General features: G+C 39.8%; 1 protein-coding gene across 3 annotated transcripts in view; it reads right to left on the minus strand.

Annotated features, from left to right (window-relative positions):
* Positions 1–25,948, minus strand: part of LHFPL3 (LHFPL tetraspan subfamily member 3) — a 609,123-nt gene that overhangs the window by 203,066 nt on the left and 380,109 nt on the right. The window lies entirely within an intron of this gene.

Here is a 25,948-nt window from a genome sequence, read left to right on the forward strand (position 1 = left end):
TAAGTTATATATAAAAATAACTTCCAAGTATTTAAGGAGAAATAGCTTTACAAATTTGAAGAGAAAATGGTAAAATCACAGTAGGAGGTTTTATTAAACTTCTTTTAGAATTTGACAGACAAGACAATCTCAAAAATAAACAAACCAAAGGAGCTGAATAACATAATCAACAAGGTCAAGTAAGTTGACATTTGAAGAATTTTTACCCTACATATAGAATAGATAATCTGAGCCCATAGATTTGGCTATAAAGAACTGAAATAAATTCATCAAATATGAGGTTTTTAAAGGCTGCATTTTGATTTGAAAAGACTAGAAACCAACAATAAAAATTTGTCCAGAAAAAAATGTTTTGAAATTAGATACTAGACTTTTCAAACTTTGAGGGAAAAAATGAAAGGGGGGGTCCTTTATATTAAACTCTATAGCACAAAGTTTTTCCTGCCGATGAGGAGACTGATGATCATGCTTATTTCACTGATCTGAGCTTCAAATGAACTTATGATAGGGAAAATGATATAGTTCTACTACAAACAAGACTGTAGAGGGAAATGATGGTGATTGGCAACTGAAATCTACAATGGAAGCAGATAGAGGAAGGGGCCACAAATGAAGAGAAATGTAGTGTCTCATAATACTCAAAAATCCAGGTTGAGTTCAGGATGAGAATTGGGAAACGGGAGTTAACTGAAGGTGTCTAATGGAACAGTTGGCCTCGTCCTTCCCAGATGCATAATGCCCATCAACCAGAAGTTTATATCTCAGGTAAAATAACTGGAACATTTCCTTTACAGAAGATGAACTAATTGGGGGAAAACTAAGAAAATGATTATGGGAACTGACTTTTAAGAGAGAAAAAGGCTTGTTATCCTGATCTTTTTTTAATTTAAAAAATTGAATTGCTGTGAGATATACAGTCACAAAGTCGTTCATGATTGAGTTTCAGTCATACAGTGTTCTAAAACCCATCTCTTCACCAGTGTACATTTCTTGCCACCAATATCCACAGCTTCCCGCCCGCTTGCCCCCTGCCACCCCCTGCAGCCTGCCTCTATGGCAGACACTTTTCTTCTCTCTCTCTCTCTCTCTCTCTCTCTCTCTCTCTCTCTCTCTCTCTCTCTCTCTCATTCCCTGTCTCTCTGTTTATGAATCTCTTTCCTTTTAGGCACTGGGGTTTGCAATACTGTTACTTAAAGGGTATCATGCATATCGCCTGACCTCCTTCCAGCACTCAGTTTTTGTCCAGAGTGATCATTTCCACTTGTCATTGTCATGGTGCTCCCTTCTCTGTCCTAACTGCACTACCCCTCCCCTTTGTGGCAAGATTCCTACCAAGGACCAGGCCTGCTGGCCTTTTTTTCTACTGTCTTTGGATCTATTTCACAAATGAATGCAATCATTCTTTGTCCCTCTCCCTCTGACTCATTTGACTCAGCATGACACTCTCCATGTCCATCCATGTATAAGCAAATTTCATTATTTCATTCTTCCTAACAGCTGTGTAGTATTCCATTGTGCTACGTGGATATTTTTGTTTCAGTCTAGATACAAGTTTATTGGTTGCTCATCCATTTTTTGTTTGTTTGTTTTTGGGACATACCCAGCAATGCTAAGGGCTCATTTCCAGTTCTGCACTCAGGAATCATTCCTGGTGAGGCTTGGAGGACCATATGGGATACTAGGAAATGAACCAAAGGTCTGCCACATGCAAGGCAAGCATTCTACCAGCTATACTATCTCCCCAGCCCACTGGTTGCTCTTCCTTAATAGAAGTCTACCAATTAGTTAGACCATTTCAGATATTCTGTGGTCACAATGAGCTTGTTTAACCTCATTCTGAATTGTGAATTAAAAATTAAGGATTATTATATGCCTAAGACAAATCTGCATGAGAACACAATAAGTACAAAAATAAAACTAAATGAATAAGAAAAAGTGTTGCAAAAAGAATACGATTAGAAAATGAAACACACACACACAAAGATAAACAAACACATACACAAACCCCAGCTCTACTTACTGCTCCCACTAACACACACAAAAAACCTGATCAGTATCCTCTAAAGAATAAGCATGGAGCCCCACACAAAGAATCAGAACAAAAAAGGAGCTCTCAGAAAAAGAATTTACCAAAGCTGGAAGAAGGAGATTTTCCAACAGAAAAACTTCACTAAATGATGAGTAGGATGAAAAAGATTAGATGTAAGGTCATTTTATAATTATAGAACACCAAAGATAATAAAGCAATGTTAATGGATTTTAGAAAGAAAAATGAACACTCAAAAGAAAAGAATCAGACAGCTATCAAGGTCTGAGCAACAACTGAATGCTTGAAAACAGTGTGACACTTTCTTAAAAATTTAAGGAAAAGGAATTTTTCTCTTTTTTGTGAAAAAAGATATTCTATAATCCAGTTATTGGTCAAGTACATAACAGAGTAAAGACACTTATTGAGACAAAAAGACACACAGTTTAATATCTATACATCTATTCTTTGGAGTTACGCTACAGCAAAATGAGTGTAAACCACTTTCCCACTGTAGGAAATACTGTACTCTCGGGGCACTGACAAGATGAAGGGGGGGAGGTTATAAACATTGGAGCAATGGGTAGCACTTTCTCTACATACAAAAAAGATTTCCAGGGAGTACTGAGGATTTTTTTTTATTCCTGAAAAGGATGGGAGACCAAATAACTCTGGATGCCACTGGTGGAAAAAAAAAAGAGAAAAGCATAGAACGCTTTCAATAATAGATGCAAACAAAAAGAGCAATAAAAGCAAGTTACTAAATGTATTGAAAGTATATCGGGCTGGGAGAGAAAGTGGTACAGATTTGACAGGAGAATAAGGGGTTCCAAGAAAAATTAATTTGGCATAATAAAAATGTGGGTGTTTGGGGGGGGGAATGGAGGGCATATTAAAGTTAAATAAAACAGCACTGTAGCACTGTCTTTTCATTGTTTATCGATTTGCTCGAGCAGGTACCAGTAACGTCTCAATCATGAGACTTGTTGTTACTGTTTTTGGCATATCGAATACGTCATGGGGATCTTGCAAGGCTTTGCCTTGCGGGCGGGATACTCTCAGGAGCTTGTTGGACTCTCTGAGAGGGACAGAGGAATTGAACCCGGGTCGGTTGCATGCAAGGCAAACGCCCTACCTGCTGTGCTATCTCTCCATTAAGAATGATTCATACTATTTAAAAAATTTATATACCTACACAAAAGATAATGACAAAAGGTAATTAAAACTAGGCAAATCAAAAATTTTAAAGTATGGCATTGATTTAGATAACTGTTGAAATGTAAGAAAAGTGAATCTATTAACCTCAATGCTAAAAAATACCCATAGAGGAAGGAAATGTGACATGTGTGATCTAGAGGTAAAAGCACATTTGCAAAATCAAGCTCAGGCAAAGACATGTTAGAGCTTTCCAACTTGTTTTGTGATTTTGAGTCAGACCTGACAGAACTTAGGGGCTACTTCTGGCATGGTGCTTGGGGTCAGGGTCCCCTCCTAAAGGTACTTGTGAGATTATTTGGTGTTTGGATCAAACTCAACACTTGTGCATGCCTCCCATCTTTCTCCCCACAAGAATTGCTTTAGCTATTTGTGGGCGCTTGTTGTTTCATATGAATTTCAGGAGTGTTTGATCAATTTCTTTAAAGAGTGTCATGGGTACACTTATAGGGATTGCATTGAATCTGTTTAATGCCTGGGGTCTATTGCCATTTTGACAATGTTAATTCTCTCAATCCATGAGTAGGGGATGTGTTTCCATTTTCTTGTGTCCTCTTTTATTTCTTGAAGTAACGTTTTGTAGTTTTCTTTGTACAGATCTTTTATCTCCTTAGTTAAGCTGATTCTGAGCTACTTGATTTCCTGAGGCATAATTGAGAATGAGATTATTTTTTTCAGATCACTTTCTTCGCTCTTGTTATTTGCGTATTATGGACTTTTGGATATTGTTTTTACAGCCTGCAACTTTACTATACAAGTCTATTGTTTCTAGGAGCTTATTGGTACAGGTTTTAGGGTTCTCTAAATATAGGATCATATCATCTGCAAATAGTGAGAGCTTGATTTCTTCCTTTCCTAGCTGGATGCCCTTAATATCTTTTTCTTGTCTAACTGCTAGGGCTAGTACTTCCAGTACTATAGTGAATAGAAGTGGTGAGAGTGGGCAATCTTGTCTTGTCCCTGATCTTAGGGGGAAGGCTTTTAGTTTTCCTCCACTGAGGATACTGCTTGCCATGGGCTTGTGGTAGATGGCTTTGACTATATTGAGAAAAGTAACTTCAATTCCCATTTTGGTGAGAGTTTTCATCATAAACGGGTGCTAGATACTGTAAAATGTTTTCTCTGCGTCTATTGATATGATCATATGGTTTCTATCTTTTCTTTTATTGATATGATGGATTATGTTGATTCACTTTTGAATGTTAAACCATTCTTGCATCCCAGGGATGAATCCCACTTGGTCATGGTGTATGATCTTTCTGGATTCTATTTGTTAATATTTTGTTGACGATCTTTGCATCCATTTTCATCAGGAATATCAGCCTGTAATTTTTTTTTTTGTGGTGTCTCTGTTTGCTTTTGGTATTAGGGTGATATGTGCCTCATAGAAATGGTTTGGGAGAGTTTCTGTTTCTTCAATTTCCTGGAAGAGCTCGAAAAGGACTAGCAATAGGTCCTCTTTAAATGTTTGGAAGAATTCAGTAGTGAATCTATCTGGACCTAGGCTTTTGTTTTTGGGGAAGAAGTTTAATTACTGTTTAAATTTCCTTGATAGTTATAGGTCTATTCAGGTATTCCAAATCTTCTTGGCCCATTCTTGGGAGATTATAGGAATCCAGGAATCTATCCATTTCTTCTAGGTGCTCTTGTTCCGTGGCATACAGATTTCAAAGTAATCTTTGATAATCTTTCGAATTTTTTTGGTTTCTGTTGTGATGTCTCCCTTTTCATTTCTGATTCAGTTTATTAGGGTTCTCTCTCTCTCTTTCTTTGTGAGTCTTGCTAGTAGTTGATCAATGTTGTTTATTTTCTCAAAGAACCAGCTCTTGGTTTCATTGATCTTTCAGATTTTTTTGGGTTCTGTTTTCATGTCGTTAATTTATGTTCTAAGTTTTATTTCTTTCCTCCTGCCTGGTTTGGGCTCCTCTTTTTTGGACACTTTTCTAAAATATTCAGCTGTGAAGTCAAGTTATTTATGTGGGCCCTTTCTTTCTCCCTGAGGAATGCTTGCAGAGCTATAAATTTTCCCCTTAATACTGCTTTAGCTGTGTCCCACAAGTTCTGGTAGCTCATGTCTTCATTCTCATTTGTTTCCAAGTATCTTTTCATTTCTTCCTTTATTTCCTTTCTGACCCACTCATTGTTCATCATTGAGTTATTTAATTTCTAGGTGTTTAATTTGATTCTCCGCATCTGTGTGTGATTAACTTCTATGTTTAGTGGATCCTGATCTGAAAAGAGAGTTGATACAATTTCTATCTTCCTGATTCTATTGAAGTATATTTTGTGGCCCAGCACATGGTCTTGGAAAATGTTTCATTTGCACTGGAAAAGAATGTGTATTTGGATTTTGGGGGATGGAAAACCCTGTATACATGTATTATCTCTCTCTCTCTTCTATTTCTTCCTTCAAAGCCAGTACTTCGTTGCTGAGTTTTAATTTTGTTGATCTATCCAGAGGTGATAAGGCAGTGTTGAAGACTCCAACTTCTATTGTGTTGCTACTAATGTCCTCCTTGCATGGCAAAGCCTGCCAAGCTACCTGTGATGTATTCGATATGCCAAACACAATAACAACAAAGTCTCACGATGGAGACGTTACTGGCCTGCTCGAGAAAATAAATGAACAAAGGGAGGACAGTGACAGTGACAGTGAATTCTATTAGCAGTTGTTTTAAGTATTTTTTCTGGTCCCTCATTGGGTGCTATATGCAATGTTTAGGAGTGTGATTTTTTCCTGCTGTACATATGCCTTGATTATTAAAAAAATGGCCTTTGTTGTCCCTTCTAATCTTGTTCAGCCTGAAATCTATGTTGTCAGATACTGGTATGACCACTCTGGCTTTATTGAGGGAGTTGTTTGCTTGAAGGATTGTTTTCCATCCTTTGACTTTGAGTCTGTGTTTGCTCTGACTGTTCACATGTGTTTCTTGAAGGCAGCAGAATGTTGGGTTCAGTTTTGTAATCCATTTTGCCACTCTGTGTTTCATAACTGGTGCACTTAGACCATTGACATTTAGAGAGATTATTGCCATGAGTTTTTGTTCCATCTTTCTGTAGAGGTTTGTTGTACTTGTAGGGGTTTGTCTTGTCTTACAGTAGCCCCTTTAGTCCTTCTACTTAAAACATTTTTACGATGTTTTAGATGGAGGTTGTTCTTTCTCAGTTATTGTTAATTTCATCCCTTCCAACTTTTTGTTTCGACTTCAATAGTACTCACTATACTAACCATTCTTCAGGATCAGGTGAGGGGTGGGTGATGAGACAGTTATTTCTCAAGATAAAATATTAATGAAAGGCAAATAAATGTTCTTTAGTTATATAAAAATAGCTAGGTTACCCATAGAGAAGTATAATCTTTTAATAAGGGTTTCATAGTGTTGTTTCTTTGTGTTTTTGTATCATTTACTGTATTACTCATTTTATTTTTTTGAGTGGGGGGCACATCTGGCAGTACTCAGGGCTTATTTCTAGCTCTGTGCTCAGGGATCACTCCTGGAAGGGCTCGGAGGACCATATGTGGTACAGGGGATTAAACCTGGTTCAGTTGCATGCAAGGCAAGCATTATACCCACAGTGCCCAACATTCTGGCCTCTGTGTCACTCATTTTTAAATTATTAGCATGAATTAACCTTAGTATTACAACAATATAGAAGACTGAAGCATGTGGGAACAGAGTTTTGGGCAGCTTATAGAAAAAATGGTGTTCTACATGAATTGGCTCAACCATCAAGATCTGAAAGATCCAAGAAGAAACTTTTGATTTTTTTCCTTGACAGTCTAAAATATTTGATACAGATGACATGTTTTTAGGAAGGGCACTATCATCACAGACTGCTACTGTACAATATGCATTAGATATTAGAAAAGGTGGAAACTGTCAATGTCTATTAAAATTTCTCTGTGACCCATTATTTATGCATGGTTCAGTAAATCATTTATCAAACACTTGTTCTTCTCATCTACCCATAAATTATCTTCTTTCCCTTTGAATCCCTGCGCCCTTTTCCCATTTATCCAGGAGGGAATAGAATATCTATTCTATTTTGCCTGACTATCTTTGTTTTTTCATGTTATATATAATGGGGCTGGAGCGATAGCACAGCAGTAGGGCATTTGTCTTGCACATAGTCAGCCAGGTCAAGCCGGGCTCGATTCCTCCACCCTTCTCGGAGAGCCCGGCAAGCTACCGAGAGTATCGCGCCCACACGAGAAAGCCTGGCAAGCTACCTGTGACATATTCAATATGCCAAACACAGTAACAACAAGTCTCAAAAATGGAGATGTTTACTGGGCCCGCTCGCTTGAGCAAATCGATATAATGGGACCTCTACTCATATATAATTAAATTTGTTTTTCTCATGTTAACCCATCTTTTAGCATTTTAATTATTAGACTACCCAAAGAACACAGAAGGTATAAGAAAAATTTTCTTCTTCTACAAAAGAAAATTAACAGAAATAACAAGTTATGCATTAATGTATGTGCCAGAAATTAAAATTTTATAAGTGACCCAGGCAACAGAAGTGATGCTGCAGGACAAACAGGGGTAACTTCCATCCCTAAATATAGATATGCCTTTTCATAAAATTTAGGAAGAGAACTATTTTTCAATCCGTAATAGCCATATTTAAATAAAAAAGCCATATTAGAACTTTTATTCTGAGATTTGAATGAAACAAACAAATAAAACAAAAACAACTTACAAATACACATTAAAGCAGAGGAATGGGCCACGTTGATGCGTTTATTTTGGTTTTGCACCACACATGTTAGTGCTCAGAGCTTACTCCTGACTCTGCACTCCTGTTGGGTCCAGGAAATCAGATGGGGTTCTGGGGATCAGGCTCAGGTCATATGCGTGCAAGGTAAGCATGCTACACACTATACTATTGCTCTGGCCCTGTATTTTTAAAATGTCCCATCTCTTCCCCATCCTCCATAAGCACAGCCCTATTCCAGGACCCGCGAAAGCCAGCCCCTCACCTAAGCCCTGTAGTGCCAAAACACTTTGGTCTTCCCAAAGGTTTCAAAGTTACCAGTAGGAAGTTAGGAAGTTAGGGAAGTTATAACCCATAGGAAGTTAGACTAAAGAACAAAACTCTCTGAAACACTGTCAGGTACTACATTGAATATTCTCTGTTTACCAGATGAGATCACTGAGGCTTATAGCTGCGCTTCTCAAAATTCAGTGTAATTTATGAGTCACTGAAGTCACTGAAGGAATCTGTGAGACCTTAAATGGCAGACTCAGTGCGTCAGATTGTGACACACGATTTAGTATTTCTAACAAGTTTCAAGGGAATTCTGGGTTGCTTGTCCCTAGAGGACAACTTGAGAAGCAGGGGATACAAAGGGGATGTCCAAAGTCACACAGCTAATAAAGAATGGGCATCAAGTAACTTTAAAACTTGGGGACTATTATTACATAAAATGAGTTCAAAAAAGAGATGCGGAAAACATGAACTTTCAAGGGAGGTCTGCACAAATTATTTTCTGCAACTTGTAAGGAAATGTGTCTGAAATAGCCATTTTATATCAATAAAATTGACAGTCATGTAGGTAAAGGTAAGGTAAAGGCCCTCCCGTTGATCGTCGATTTGCTCGAGCGGGCCCAGTAACGTCTCCATTGGAGACTTTGTTGTTACTGTGTCTGGCATATCGAATACTCTCGGTAGCTTGCCGGGCTCTCCTAGAGGGGTGGAGGAATCGAACTCGGGTCGGCCATGTTGGCCGCTTGTAAGGCGAATGCCCTACCGCTGTGCTATCACTCCAGACAGTCATGTAGTACATTGTTTTATAAAATATATTTTGATAACTATTAATTTGTGAATCTATCAATTTATCTTGGAGAGAAAACTGTTATCTATGTGCCATGGCCCAGTGAACTGTACAGTTTCTCCACTTCCTATACAGAAGGCTGGCGGCAGAATCTAGATCTAACCTGAGCTATGACATAGGCAGCACACATCACAAACTTCATGGGAATCTAAACCAGTACTACATGTGGTGTCTGGCCTCTTGTGCACTGATGTTGTTTTTTTAAGGTAAGGAGAAAATATTCCTTCCCATTCCAGTCGTCACATGACATTCTCGAGGGTGGAACTGAAGAGTTTCGGTGAAATGGTATCATCCTGCCGAACCTCTCTCTTGACATGGATGATCACTTTCTTGTAGAATGGTGAGATCTTGGTAGTGAATTCGTAATACAGCTCACAGAGGATCCTGATGATGTAATGAGTTTGAACACCCTGTTTGGCTAGGGCTTCGATGACTGCTTCAGTCTCAACAGAATCAAAGGCCTTCTTTAAATCAATGAACGTCAGACAGAGTGGCATCTTGAACTCCTAAGAAACCTCAATGAGCTTGGTTATTGTGTGGATATGGTCGATCATGCTGAATCCTTTTCGGAACCCAGTTTGCTCGCATGGTTGTCCTTCATCTAGTGTTCTGCCAATCCTATTCAGGATGACTTGAGTGAACAGCTTGTAGATGACAGACAACAGACAGATCAGGTGATAGTTGCCAATGTCATGAATGTCTTCCTTGCTGTACAGTAGTACAGTCCTGCTGGTTTTCCACTGGGACAGAACCTTGCATTCAGACAGGTAGCGTGTGAAGAGCCAAGCAGTGTATTGATGAATAATGATGGCAGGTTCTTCAGGTGTTTGTGTTTGACCTTGTATGGGCCGGGTGCTGTTCACTTCTTTACCGACGAAATGGTGTGTCGAATCTCGGAAGGGAGAACATTGGGAACAACATATCCATCCTGCGGAATTTAGTATGTGGGCAGGTGGATGTGGCTATCGAAGAGATCCAAGTAGAAGTCATGGATAATCTTCTCCACTGCCCTTCTGGAAGATGTGATAGATCCATCAGGACATCCGAGGGCAGTCATCTTGGTCTTGTAGTTGGTGAAGGACAGGTGGGCATTGTGAATGCTTTTCTGGGCTTCTTCTGCATAGGAAGCACTGCTGCTCTTCTCTCTTTGAGATCTTCCTTGATTGCTTCTGTGCACTGCTTTGTGAGTTCGGATGTTTGCTTGTGGTTGCCTGAGGCTTGCGCCAAGCCAGGTTGGCAAATAAGCTCGAGAGTATTTGAAGACAGGCCTCTTTTTTGTGGCTACCTCTCTCTCGGCATTCCTCGCACAATCATGGAGGTGCTGAACCAGTTGATTGTATTCCTCGTCAATGTTGTCAACAATGGCATTTTCCCATGTTGCCACAATAGTGCCAAAGAGCTCCCAGTTGGTGGTTGTTATGAGAGTTCTCTTAAACTTTACAGCCCTTTCTCCCCACTCTGTGACATACAATTTTGCATGAAGGAGATGGTGGTTCGAACCCGTTTGGAATTTTGGGACAACAGCAACATCGGTCAGGCAAAACCATCAATTGAATATGATGTGGTCAATTTTGTTGTGGAACCGTCCACCGGAGACTACAATGTCCAACGTTTCTATTCGGACTTCTGGAACTGTGAGTTACCATGGATGGTCTTGGTCAACATGATGAACTCAGACAGTCTGTCACCTGTTCGTTCCATTCTAGGCCATGGGTCCCAATGTGGAGTTCTTCAGCTGATCTTCTCGATCCTATCTTGGCATTAAAATCACCGACAATGATCTTGTAGAAGGTGTGGTCTTCTACAGAACTTCTCCAGCTTCATGTAGAACTTCTCAATTTCTCCTTCATCATAATTGGATGTTGGTGCGTAGACAACGAAGATAGAAATTGACGGTAGTGAGCCACATCTGTTCAAATGTAAAAGGCTGATTCGGGTTGTTAGGCATTAGAATGAATCAATGCTCATGGTCAAGTTTGTGTTGACAAGGACACCGACGCCTCCGACATCTCTTTTATCGCATGTTCCAAGGAACAATTCTTCTCCGGTGTCAAAAATGGCATGATGAAATGCTGCTCTATCTAACATTCATTGATTTAAAGAAGGCCTTTGATTCTGTTGAGATGGAAGCGGTCATTAAAGCCCTAGCCAATCAGGGCATTCAAACTCAATACATCAGGGTCCTCCGTGAGCTGTATTCTGAATTCACTACCAGGATCTCACCATTCTACAAAGAAGTAATCATTGATGTCTAGAGAGGGGGTTTGGCAGGGTGATACCATTTCACTGAAACTCTTCAGTGCCACCTTCGAGAACATCATGAGACCACTGGAATGGGAAGGAATGGGAGTGCATATAGATGGTCGGCAACTACACCACCTCTGCTTTGCTGATGACATTGTTTTAATAACACCAAACATTAGCCAAGCAGCACAAATGCTGGCTGACTTCGACCGTGAGTGTGGAAAGGTCGGACTACAGCTGAATCTTACGAAGACAATGTTGATGAGAAACAGCCTCGTTCCTGACGCTCCATTCACTCTCAACGGAATGACCATCTCCGAATGCAACAGTTATATGTACCTAGGTTGAGAAGTCAACATGACGAATGACCTGGTACCCGAGCTGTGCAGGAGGTAGAAAGCAGCTTGGAACACCTTCAAGAGCATCGAAGAAATAGCTAAGAGGACAAAGAACCTCCGACTCTGGGCACATCTCTTTGATTCTACTGTTCTTCCTGCATTAACATATGCCTCAGAGACCCTACGCAAACAGGATGAGAATGCTATTTGGGTCTCCCAAAGAGGAATTAAAAGAGCCATGATTGGAGTCGCACGTTTCACTCAAATGACAGAAGGAATCGGAGTTCTGACCTCCGTCGACGATCAAGAATCAGGGACGCTGTCTCGTATGCCAAGGCGTCAAAAATCAGATGGGCTGGTCACGTAATGAGATTTAGAGATGACCGCTGGACTAGAGCCGTTACCGCCTGGATTCCACGGGATATGAAAAGACGGCATGGCCGCCCACCTACCAGATGGTCAGACTTCTTCATCAAGATCATGAATGATCAGTTTCAGACTCTTCGTATTCCTAGAATGAACAGATGCCATTGGGTTACACTAGCACGTGGCAGGGAGAAATGGAGATGTTACTGGTGCTCTCTCGAGCAAATCGATTATTAATGGGAAGTCAAGTGATCAAGTGATCATTATTGGATGTAGGTGCATACACAATGAAGATAGAAACTGCTAGCAGTGAGCCACATCTATTCAAGCGTAATCGTCTGATTCGGGTTGTTAGGCATTTGAATGAATCAATGCTTATGGCCAAGTTTGTGTTTACAAGGATACCGATTCCTCTGATGCCTCTTTTGTCGCTTGCTCCGAGGGACAGTTCTTCTCCAGTGTTGAAAATGGCATGATGTGATCGATGCCTTCTTGTCCTGGTCAGACCAATGATGTCATACTTGATCTTTCGCGCTTGTACCATCAGGTCCTCGATGGATACATCCGATGCCAGCATATGTGCATTGAAAGTACATTTATTTTTTTGTCCTTCTTTGTTTTAGCCTTGAGATTTTATTAGCCTTTCCTTACTCCTCCTTCTTAACACTGCCGTATTGGTGGCTCTTTCAGGATCAGGGGAATGAGACCCATTGTATTTACTGGTTTTGGCATATTGAATACGCCACGGATAGCTTGCTAGGCTCTGCCATGCAGGCAGGATAATCTCGGTAGCTTTCCACGCTCTCCGAGAGGATAGAGGCTTTTAGTGAGGCCTCTAATTGCCCTTTGCAGGTGTTCCCATGGTTCAAACCATTTTTTTATATTGGAAGGCACTTTATTCTTTTTTTAAAAAATTCTTATTAGTGAAACACCATGAGGTACAGTTGTGGACTTACAAGTTTTTGCGCTTGGGTTTCAGTTATACAATGATCAAATACTCATCCCTCCACCAGTGCCCATTTCCCACCACCACGAATCCCAGTATCCCTCCCACCCCCCATCCCCCTATCCCACCCTGCCTCTGTGGCAGGGCATTCCCTTTTGTTTTCTCTCTCCTTTCAGGTGCTGTGGTTTGCAAAAGAGGCATTGAATGGCAATCATGTTCGGTCTATAGTCTACTTTCAGCATGCATTTCCCATCCTGAGAGGATCCCCCGACACCCTCTACTTGGTACTCCCTTCTCTATCTGAGCTATCTTTCCCCCTAGCATGTGCGGCTGGCCTCCAAGCCATGGAGTGAACCTCCTGGTATTTATCTAGGCTATTCTTGGGTGTTAGTCTCCTATTTTGTTACTTTATATTCCCCAGATGAATGCAATCTTTCTATGTCTGTCACTCTCTTTCTGACTCATTTCACTTAGCATGATACTTTCTATGTAGTACCACTTGTATGTAAATTTCATGACTTCATCTTTTCTAAGAGCTACATAGTACTCCATTGTGTAGATGTACCAAAGTTTCTTTAACCAGTTATCTGTTTTCAGGCACTCAGGTTTTTTGCAGATTTGGGCTATCGTAAACAGTGCAGCAATGAAGTGCAGATGTCATTTCAACTGTACTTTTTTTTCCTCGCCGGGATATATTCCCAGGAGTGGTATCGCTGGGTCAAACGGGAGCTCAATTTCTAATTTTTTGAGAATTGTCCATACTGTTTTTTCCAAAAGGGCTGAACCAGTCAGCATTCCCACCAGCAGTGAAGGAGGGTCCCTTTCTCGCCACACCGCGCTAACAGCGGTTGCTTTTGTTCTTTTGGATGTGGGCCAGTCTCTGTGGTGTGAGATGATATCTCGTTGTTTTGATCTGCATCTCCCTGATGATTAGTGACTTAGAGCATTTTCTCATGTGCCTTTTTGCCATTCTGATTTCTTCTTCAGGAAAGTTTCTGTTCATTTCATCGCCCAATTTTTTGATGGGGCTAGATGTTTTCTTCTTGTAGAGTTCCACCAGTGCTTTGTATATCCTTGATATCAACCTCTTTTTGGATGGGTATTGGGTGAATATCCTTTCCCATTCTGTAAACTGTCTTTGTATTTTGGTCAGTTTCTTTTGAGGTGCAGAAACTTCTTAGTTTAAGACAGTCCCATTTATCTATCTCTGTTTTCACTTGTTTGGCCAATGGCGTGTCATCTTTGAAGATACCAATAGCCTCAATATCATGGAGGGTTTTGCCAACCTTGTCTTCAATGTACCTTATGGATTCCGGTCTGATGTTAAGGTCTTTAATCCATTTTGATCTTACTTTTGTACATGGTGCTAGGCAGAGATCTGAGCCCATTTAAAAATTTTTTTTAAATTAATTTTTATTAGTGAAACACCATGAGGTACAGTTGTAGATTTAAAAATTTTTGTGCTTGGGTTTCAATTATACAATGATCAAATACCCATCCCTCCACCAGTGCTCATTGAGCCCATTTTTTGTTTTGCATGTAGTTGTCCAGGGTTCAAACCATATTTGAACCCTATCAAATATGGTGCGGTAATCTTGGAAGATGGATATTAAGTGTCTTATGATGTGTCGTGCATGCGGCCGCACATTCTGGAAAGTGTCCTGAAGCATGGTGGTGGCTGGGTAGTGGAGGTAGTGGAGGTCTGCGGATGAGATATTTATCTGGTGCCGGTAAGGTGGGTCTTCTTTGTGTAATCCCTGGGTCGCTGGAGGTTGGTGGAAGCAGACAGGCAGGGTAGGGTGAAGCTTCTGGTTTTAAACCCTGGGTCACTGGAGACTGGTGGGAGCAGGCAGAGGATCTTTGTTCCCAGGTGCTTTGAGCCTGTAGTCCAATGTCACAGAGTTCTGCTTGCCTTGTTCTGTGGGGCTTCACTCATACGTGAGTCTTGGCCCGAGAGTCCAGAAAGCGTCCTGGAGTGTGGCAGCGACTGGGTAGTGGAGGTATGGGAGTGAAAATAGATGGTCAGCAACTACCACCTCTGCTTCACTGATGACATTGTTCTAATAACACCAAACATCAGCCAAGCGGCACAAATGCTGGCCAACTTCGACCATGAGTGTGAAAGGTCACACTACAGCTGAATCTCACGAAGACAATGTTTATGAGAAATGGTCTTGTTCCTGATGTTCCATTCGCTCTCAACAGAATGATCATCTCCAAATGCAACAGTTATGTGTACCTAGGTCGAGAAGTCAACATGAAAAATGACCTGGCACCTGAGTTGCACAGGAGGAAGAGAGCAGCTTGGAACGCCTTCAAGAGTGACAAAGAAATAGCTAAGAGGATGGAGAACCTCCGGCTCTGGGCACATCTCTTCGGTTCCACTGTTCTTCTTGCTTTAACATGTGCCTCAGAGACCTGGGCTCTATGAAAACAGGATGAGAATGCTACTCGGGTCTCCCAAAGAGGAATTGAAAGAGCTATGCTTGGAGTATCTCGCTTCACTCAAATGGGAGAAAGAATTAAGAGTTCTGACCTCCGTCAATGATCTAGAATCAGGGATGCTGTCTCGTTTGCCAAGGCGTCGAAAATCAGATGGTCTGGACACGTAATGAGATTTGGAATTGACCACTTGACTAGAGTCATTACTGACTGGATTCCACGGGATGTCAAAAGATCGTGTGGTCACCCACCTACAAGATGGTCAGGCTTCTTCATCAAGACCCTGAACGATTGGTTTGAGGTTCTTTGTGTTCCTAGAATGAGCAGACGCCACTGGGCTACATTAGCACACGACAGGGATGAATGGAGACGTTACTGGCGCCTGCTTGAGCAAATCTATGAGCAATGGGATGTCAAGTGATCAAATGAAGGAGAAAATGTGTAGAAGGAAAAATGTTAAGGTCTGGACCCGGAATAAAGTACTGTGTTAGGAGAGCAGGTTTGGGCAAGATACTCAACCTGTCTGAGCACTGATACTGTTATTTGTGAAATAAGGATGACAAGGTGAATTTGTTCCCTTTTGAATGTTTCTTTTCTTCCATTTTGATACAGAAGTAGAACTCACTCACTCAAGGAAGCCCCACTTCCTTTCTTTTTTTCTGCGCTCATTACTCAGATTTATCTTTGCCTTTTTCTTCTAAATCATGACCTTATAGAAACAACAGTAAGCACTTCCTATCAAATGGTCTCTGCATTCTGTGTAACTCTTTAATTCAAATTCTTTCTTTTAAATTTTAATTTAAAAATTAAAAAAGTTTTGATCTTTCTTCTTTATTAATTGAATCACAGTGAGATATACAGTTACAAAGTTGTTCTTGATTGAGTTTCAGTCATATAATTTTCCAACACCTGTACCTTCATCAGTTTACATTTCCCAACACCAATGTCCCCAATTTCCCTTCTGCCCCCACCTGTCTGTATGGCAGGCAGATTCTCTCTCTCTCTCTCTCTCTCTCTCTCTCTCTCTCTGTCTGTCTCTCTCCCTCCTTCCTTGTGGGCCTTGTAGTTTTATTGTAAATCCTACCCTGTACAACCATGAGGAACAAAATCCACAAATGTTTTTGAGACCCCCCCTCCCCCCTCGCCCTTCCCTGGAAAGGCCTGAGCAAATCACACCATCAGAGCACCTGAGCATAAATGATGAATGAATGATCTCCTTTGCTGGTAAATATTCCAGCAGCCAGGAGGATGATGAATGCTGACAACAGGAAGTAGTATGACAACTAAATAGGGGAAATCTGTTTTCAGCTTGGAGCTCAATCAGGAAATGATTCTGCTGCTGAAGTAGGCTACAACTCCTGTGCCCAGTGTGGCGAGTCACACAGCCGATGGTGGGAAGGGGGGTGGGCGGGGGAGAAGGTTGACCAAGCAGTCACATCACCATCTGGGCAGAAACAGCCCATTCTCTGTGGTGCCGCTAGCCCTTGGTGCTCTGCATGCTTATCTCACTGTCTTCTCTTGTGCATCTGAAGGCAATAGGCTGCTTTAGACATGGTAGGTTTGAGAAGCCAATTAATCATCCCAGTGGAGATTTGAGTAGGCAGCTGGATGTACCAGTCTGAAGATCAGGAAGAGGTCTGGACTGGAGATAAAAAATGTGTACCTTGTTGAATTGCATGAGATCACCCAGGGAAAGAATGCAGACTGGGAAAAGCAGAGGGCTAGGAATTATTTCAAGTAGGCTGTCTCTATCTGTTAAAAGCCAAAGTGCAGTGCATATTATATTACAATTTTCTGCCCCTTTCCTTTAGAGTAGAGAGACAACTTGAATTTTCTCTGATCTGTTTTTATGCTATGAGCTTAGTAGAAATCTTGAAAAAGTGTATTTCGGGGGTAACGTGCATTTTAATTTTAATTTTTAAAAAATTTTTTATGTCAGGTACAGGTGTTGGAATTTTTTTTTTTGCAACAAATTTTATAACTCTAGAAACTCATGTTTAAACTAAACCATTACTTTTTTGAACTTGTTTTCATGTGTCACAAGGTGTTGGAATTTTTTATGTCAGGTACAGAAGCACATTCTTGGAGGGGAAAAACGTGTCAGGTACAAAAATTCATGACTGTCTAATAGAAGTCCAATAATAAAGGGGAAAGGACTATTATACTAATGACATTTGACTACAAATCTCAAAATAAAACTTCTTAGTATGGTTTTGCCTTCTCCTATGTGACAACATAATAACATAAACAAAGTAAGCTAGTTAACAGCCCAAAGTATTTCAGATTTTTTTTTTTTTTTGGTCATTTTGGGTTCACACCTGGCAGAGTCCAGAGTTTATTCCTGGCTCTGTGCTCATGGCCTCTGTTTTGACCAAACATCAATATGGAGGAGAGATTTCCTGCCAATAGCCATGTTAGAGGTGGATGCTTCACTAAGAGGCTCTCATGAGGCTGTAACCCTGAGAATAACGTGGCTTCAGTCTCTGGAGAGTCATTGGACCAGAATCACCTAAGATGTCTAGGATTCTTCAACTTTCAGAAACGGTGCTTTGAGCTGTGAAATGTAAGGTTAACTTGTCACAGAGCAACAGATAAGTAATACAATGTACAATTACAACTTATATTAATTTGAAGTATATCTTCTTTTACTTTTTAGAAAACTTATTTGGAGTTAAATTTAATTTTCCATGAATCTTATCAGACTAATGTGCAAAAAAGCTTTTTTTCCATAGGCTATTTTTAAAAAGGAAGAAATCAGTGAAACCTATGGCCACACTAATGTTAGTGTTCAAATGCAGAGTTAACTGCAATGTAATGAAAGTCTAATTGAAATTTTTATTAAGGCTATATAATTATATCCAAATGACTCTGCCATAATTTCATTATTTTAAAAACATTATTCTCCCATCAGAGTATAATAGTTACATTACCCTAAGTGCTATAAAATTTAATAATCCTGGTTAAGAAGAATTAAGAATTGTGCTTTTTTCCTTCAGTTAAAAACATACAGTAGATTTTTAGGGAAGCTTTTAAGCACATTAACCAAAAGGAAAAAGCCCTTAAAAGAGCGCCACAAAACAAAATAGCAGAGAAGAGTGGGTTTCCTCTATTCTGCTTTGAAGAGGTCATTATAGGGTAGTTTTTCATATGTGACTCTAATGCACAGCACATGCAGACTTAAATAAGCTTATTTAAGAAGCCCTCCTGATAGAGGACGCTGATAATCTTATCTTGTCTATAGAATTTGAATAGCATTCACTTTATCCAGAATTCTATTTTTAGCAGGAGCTGGAAGAATGCTCTGTTGATACATTTCCTGGGCACGTATACATACACACAGACATGGATTTCATATCATAAAAAACATGGGTTTTTAATATACATATGAAAAATACATATACGAAAAATATGAAAAAATTATTAAAAAAATCCCCTACTTTCTGACATGAGAACTCAATAGTTGTTAGCATGACAGTTAACTTATACAGCAATTACATGTTTTATACATTTCACACACTGGGGTTGTATTTCAAGACAACTCAAACTTCTAGAAAACTGACAGGGATGGTAACTTCAGTGGCGTCAATCTGGGGTCTGAGCTCATCTGGAGCTCTTCTCACATCGATTAAGGACTGCAGTTCTTTCCTGAGAACCCTTGCTTATCTGCCACAAACTTTGCTGTCTAATACAGTAACAATTACCTGCAAATGGCTCTGTAAGTTTAACTGTAGCACTGTTCTCTCATTGTTCATGGATTTGCTCAACCAGGCACCAGTAACATCTCCATTGTGAGACTTGTTGTCACTGTTTTTGGGAAATCAAATACACCACTGAAGCTTACCTGGCTCTGCTATGCAGGCGGGATACTCTCCGTAGCTTGCCAGGTTCTCAGAGAGGAATGGAGGATTCGAACCCGGGTTGGCCGCATGCAAGGAAAACGCCCTACCTTCTGTGCTATCGCTCCAGCCTGTAAGTTTAACATTTAATAAAAATAAAAAAGAAACTGCTCAATTGTTCCAGCTCCATACCTAGTTTCCAGTGGCCAGATGTGGCAGTCATCTTAGATGATAGCTGTGTGCGCATTTCTACCATCATTGCTGGAAGTCCTAATGGCTATACTGCCCCGAACTCTTGCTTCTATGTTATGTTTGAGAATGATTTCTAGGCTTTCTTTTTTTTTCTTTTTGGGTTTTCGGGTCACACCCAGCGATGCACAGGGGTTACTCTTGGCTCTGCACTCAGGAAATATTCCTGGCATTGCTCTGGGGGCTATATGAGCTGCTGGGAATTGAACCCAGGTTGGCCACATGCAAGGCAAATGCCCTACCCGCTGTGCTATCGCTCCAGCCCCTCTAGACTTTCTTTTCTGTGATTCTTCCATGTGTCAAAGTAATTAATATAAGATAGAAAATTTGTTATTCGTAAATAAAATAAAATTAAAATCATTTGTCTTATACTACCTGGAGATGAACACATTGATTTATTTTTTACTATTTTTCCAGGCTTATGCAAATAGAAATAGGTCATACTATTTAATTATATTAGAAACGTTTTTCTTTGATATTAATTTGATGAAGCCATTTTAATTTCTGCAGAAAATTTTATCATTATATGTTTAGTACTATTTTGTCATTTTCAACTTTTCTTTACTTCAGATATGGATATTGTGAATATTTTGTAGTTAAAACCTCTGCTCTCATCGATTTTTGTCTCCTAGATATTGTTTCTAATATCTAGCATTGTTTTTTTGAGTTTTTTTGCATTGTTTGGGGGCCATATCTGGCGATCTTCAGGGGTTACTACTGGGTCTATCTTCAGGAATTACTCCTGGCAGTGGAGTATATGAAATGCCATATGAGATGCCAGGGATTGAACTCAGGTCTGGTGTATGCAAGGCAAGTCCCTTATCTGCTGTACAGTTCCTAGCGTTGGTTGTTTAAGGTGGGAATTACTGAGTCAGTTTTCAGCCTTTTTTGTTTGTTTTTGGATTTAGAGATCACTCCTGATGACTCTGCTCCAGAGGACATATGCAGTGCTGGATATTGGACGATCTTTGTCCATATGCAAGGCAAGTGCCTTACTCTTGTACTATCTCATAGCCCCATTTCAGGCTTTTAGTATAAATAGATAAACAGATCTCCAGAAAATATAGCTGTATGTACTGCTTTTATGTATGGTTTCTGAGAGACAATTTCTATTTCCTCCTGGCCAACTCTGGAATTTTTGCTTATTTTATATTGCCTGTGTAGTCTGAAAAAGTACATTTATTGTATATACTTGTTAAATTAATTAGGCTAACTATCTCCTTTTCTTTTCTCTACCTCTTTGGCATTTAACTAAAGGTAACCTCACCTGGCCTCAGGCTTTGCTTCTTTCTTTCCTCTGAATTTCAGCCTCATATGTTCAACAGGTCCAACATAATGTGTTAAAGGAACCACTGAGCTCTCCTCCCAAACCAGTTTTCTCCACAGTCTTCCCTATATTGCAAATCATTGGTCCACCCTTCCAGGTGCTCCAGTCAAAAAGTCCCAGTGTAATTTGACTTTCTCATACTGCATATTGTATCCTTCAACAATACCCACTGATTTTGCCTTCAAAATATCAACTTCACAGAAGTTGATTTCTTACCACTTCCTTTGTTACTGTCTTCACCCAAGCTGTTATTACACCTGACATGGAGAGTTGCAGTGACCTTTGAACTGCTTACTCTGCTTCAGCCTTTGTTTTCTGCCCCTTTCCCCCAACAAGTAACTAGAAAAATGATCTTTTTATGCCTTAAGCCACAGAATGCCAGAACTGTGCTTCATATCTTATTCAGAGAAAGGTGGATATGAAGAATCTGGGAAGACCATATAAGCTCATTAATGGCCATGATTCAGAGACTCACAAATATATCTCTTGGAAGAAAGTCACAACCTGCAGAAATGCCTCCAGACCCCAAAGTTACCTCCAGTTGTATCACCCTATTTAAAATTTAGAATTCCTGGAGCATGTGGCTGCATTTGTAGCTGCACGACATCTCACACCCTACTGCACTGATGCACCTAGAGTTGCAAACCACATTTGATGGTAGTGTAAGGTAGAAGGCAACCATTCTCGGTCAAAAAAAAAATTAGCACACAAGGCTCAACCTATAACAACATGTTAATAAGTCTCTTATATGCAAGGGCTTAATGGCTCCAGGGTGAGATACGACAATCTTCACACACTTTCCTCTAGGGAAACTTTTTTGTATCATTCTTAGCAGATTATTCATAATGAGCAATACAAAATAAATTACTTAGGATCTGCTTTTGGGGCAGGCTTGTGTGGTGGAGGGAAAATTTGAAATAATGGTGGTGGGAAGGTGTAATGACGGCAGGATTGGTGTTGTAATATCGAATGTGATAAATTATTGTGAACAGCTTTATATAAAAAATAATCAGGGAAGCTTGCCTTCGGCTCTTATTGCCTACTTCTCTCCCCTGTTCTCAGCCACATGGTGACTCTTTTTATTTATTTATTTAATTAAAAAATTTTTTTATTAGTGAAACACCATGAGGCACAGTTATAGACTTACAAATTTTTGTGCTTGGGTTTCAGTTATACAATGATCAAGACTCTTATTCAGAAGAAAATAGGTACTCTTTGTCTCAGGGTCCTTTCACTAATCATTTAATTCTTAGAAAGCTCTTTTCTTAGATATTTAATCTCTTCCCTCTGCTCAAAAGTCACCCTCTTCTATGGGTGCACAGCCCCTCAACCCCAAGGATTCCATATTACTCTATTATGATCCTTTATTTCTCCAAAGTACTTACCACCATTGGGCATATATTGTATTTTACTTAATCAAAGCATTTATTTATTGACTCTTTCGATATAAAAATGTGTTTCCTATGAAGATGGGAACTCACCCTGTTCTGTTTTTTGCCAAGTTTCATCACCTGGAATAGTATCTTTTAGCAGATTTAGTATTTGTTTGATGAATAGGTATGCCTTTCTTCTCCTCTGAACAGCTCAGACCTCTGACTCCCTTTTCTTCCAAGTTTTTACTGTTTAAATTGAATTTTGAGTGAACTTTCTCCCTGCAGAAAATATTTTCTGTCTTATTTGCATCAAAATTGTATTTTTGATACCCTATTAAATAGAAAATATGAACAACCACCCATATTTCTTAGAGTATTTTTTTTAAAAAAAGTTGAGCGTTTCACTCTTTTGCTATATGATGTGATTCATAGAAGAATAAATGAGACTTGAACAGAGAAGTGGGGAAATAAGAACTTGTAGAGTGCAAACTGATTCCAAAATGATAAAAAGCATGTATCTGAGATCCTCCTTATCACTGACAATGCTCTTGAAAGAAGCATTGTCATTCTTGCTATGGGACCCTACATCTAAGCTGCTCTGAGAAAGCCTTAGTGTGGTCCAGAGGCCTTACTGAAGAGCTGAACATATCCACATGGTGTCCTTTAACCAAGGATTGGAATAGTTAGAGGACATCTCTTCAGCAACTTAGTTTCTTCCCTTCTTAGAAGGATTGAGCAATATTGTTTGATGGAATATAGGAAGGTATACACAAAGGTATCAAGAATCACACAGGTACAATTCTAACTTAGGGTGGTTAAATGGGAGAGGGAGAAAGAGAGGGAGAGGGAGAGGGATAGGGAGAGAAAGAGGGAAAGTGAGAAGGAGAAGGAGAGGGAAAAGGAAAATTATTGCTCTCATTCAGCCCTGAAGTCTAACACTGTTTAAGGGTGCTCTGGCTTAAGCCCATCAGATCACTAGCTTACTATAAGCAATGTCCTCAAATTCCAATATCACTCAGATTTTAGCAGACAATTTTTCTCTCCATCATATTTTCTTTATTGTTGTCTTCATTACTGAATATCCTATTTCCTCACAAAGAAACATTTTTTTTTAAAGTCTGACGTGTAATACTGCTTTTGGAAATTTAGCTTGATTGAAGCTAAGATTTCACACAGTGCATGAAGCAAAGGTGTAAAAATAGGTAGTAAGTACCAGCCAGGTTCATTGCACGTTACCTTTGATTGCAAAGATCTTTGATCATGCATCAGTCATATAAATAATATTACATAAAATTAGTGATCCTCCAAAAAGTGTTAGACAAGAATGCACAGCACGGGTAAAAGCAAATAATTTTATATTTAATATTCTATTTTGGAACTTCTTAAGGCAAATCAGTGAAATAATGCTATTTTAGCATTTCCCAAGAAATGCTAAGTTATAGTTGATCTGTATATAATTATTTCTTGAGTTTTTTTTTTTTTTGCTCAGGTGTTTAAAAAAATACATTCAGATTTAGTTCAGATTTCAAGTCATTTCAATCCAGTCTTTTAATAACACAGAGCTGACTCAGAGAGCAGGCTGTGAGCTGGCAGGGGGTCTGCGGGATGTCATAAGGGATTATTACAGAGATGAAAGTAATCAGTAAGTGAGCTATAGCTCTTGAAGAGGTAAACATCTAAGTATGAGTGAAAAGGGACACTATTTTATTCAGATTAGGAAAAAGAATAATCCTGGAAGAGTCATTCACAGAATTTTTTTTTCTTCACTGATGGGACAGAAAAAAAAAGATGTTGGAACCGCAAGGGCTCAGATGCTCTAAGAAGAACAACTGCATGGCATTGTTCCCTAAATTAACCGAAATGACAGAGGAGGAAGGCAAGGAAGTGAAGGGAAGCTATAGGAGCTCCAAGGTTCCTAATCAACCAAACAGGCAAGTGCTTCTCTTGAATCTAACAAAGCTGTGACTGAGTCAAATTGTGATGTGGAAATAAAGCTTTAGGACTGAGTTATTTAAAAATGCTTTAAGAGAAAAGTGAAAGAAACAAACACCCTATCTCACTAAGTGAGGGACATCCACAATCTTCAGTCACGGTCCTCCCGTTGTTCTTTGATTTGCTCGAGCAGGCTCAGTAACGTCTCCATCGTGAGACTTGTTGTTACTGTGTTTGGCATATCGAATACATCACGGGGAGCTTGCCAGGCTCTGCCGCGCGGGCGAGATACTCTCAGTAGCTTGCTGGGCTCTCTGAGAGGGGCGGAGGAATCGAACTTGGGTCAGCCATGTTGGCTGCGTGCAAGGCAAACACCCTATCGCTGTGCTATACACTCCCTCCTAAACTACATAAGATACAGACAGGGAAAAGAGAAGAGCTGGTACTGCCACTTTTAGAAGCTGACCTTGAAGAAGTGAGTCTCTTCTCCGAGCTTTGGTTGCATGTCCTTCACTTTTTAGTTAGTTTCTCATTCATTCAAACATTTATTGATCACATTCACAGTGCCAACCACTGCCCCAGGAACTGCAAACAGAAAATGAATAATGATATGGGCTGTAGCCCCAAGAAGATCTAAGTCCTCAGGGAGAAAAATACACACAGGAAAAAAATTATTAAACAGATGTTTAGTGCAAGTAGGAGAGAGGGCCTGTGTAAATCCAGATCATTTATATTCAGAGGATATTAAAGATATTTATCAACTGATTAAAGTGGCAATGGTGAATGTGAAGAGATGTAGCCATAAAAAAGGTCTAGTAGACAAGGATAAAACTCAGTGGTAGGGACTGGAGAAATAGTATAGAAGGTAAGATGCTTGTTTTGCATGAAGCCTACTGAGATTGGATACCAGAACCCCAATTCACTCCTGAGAATTGCCAGGAGTGATCCCTGAACAGAGCCACGAGTAAGCCCACAGATGAGCACCATCAGAGGTGGTCCTAAAACAAAACAAAAAAAAACAGTCTAACTTAGACTGGATACCAAACAAAACAACTATAAATTTGTCAGTTTTGTTTTTCTTGTACCTTCTGCGTAAATATTAGTCCTGCAGATATTCTACCATATAGGTAGTTTGCATCAGTAACTATTACAGCAAAAGCAATGGCAAAAGATATCTAGGAAATTAAATTGAATCTTATTTTGGTGGGAGTGGGGAGGGATGGGGAGGGCATTTGGCAGTGCTCAGAATTGGATAGTAATATATTATCCTATTGGGGGAAAGTCCATAATTCCCCTTATTAATTCAATGAATCCTCTAAATTGTAAAATATAAATATAATGGTGTGTTTACTTACTATTTACCTTGGTCTGCTTTAACAAGTTCAATGTTGTAAACTAAATGGGTAACAAATATTAGGTATGCTAATGCTTGATCTAATTACGATGTTTACAGGAAGACCAACTAGTCTGATCACAAGTTCATCACACAGGTGACATCAATCCTTTTGGGGCAGCTAATTTAAATTACAGGCAAGAGCAGCCAGAAGGATGGGAGCAGCGTTTAGATTGTGAGACTTGAAAAGGCAAATCTATAAAGTGACAGCAATGACCCGTAGCGTGTTGATGTTTAATGCAGGCAGGGGGGCGTGAAAGTGATTTGTGATTACACGAGAGAAAGCACAGCCACCATAAAACACCTTTATGTGTTCATATATACCAAAGGCCGTACAAACCAAATTAGGATACTTTCTTCCTCCACATACAAAAACAGATAATCAGGCCTGGGAAGAGTTCAGGCATAGAACTTCTGCC

This window comes from Sorex fumeus, unplaced genomic scaffold (genome assembly GCF_029834395.1).
Source record: "Sorex fumeus unplaced genomic scaffold, SorFum_2.1 ptg000037l, whole genome shotgun sequence".
Lineage (NCBI taxonomy): Eukaryota > Metazoa > Chordata > Mammalia > Eulipotyphla > Soricidae > Sorex > Sorex fumeus.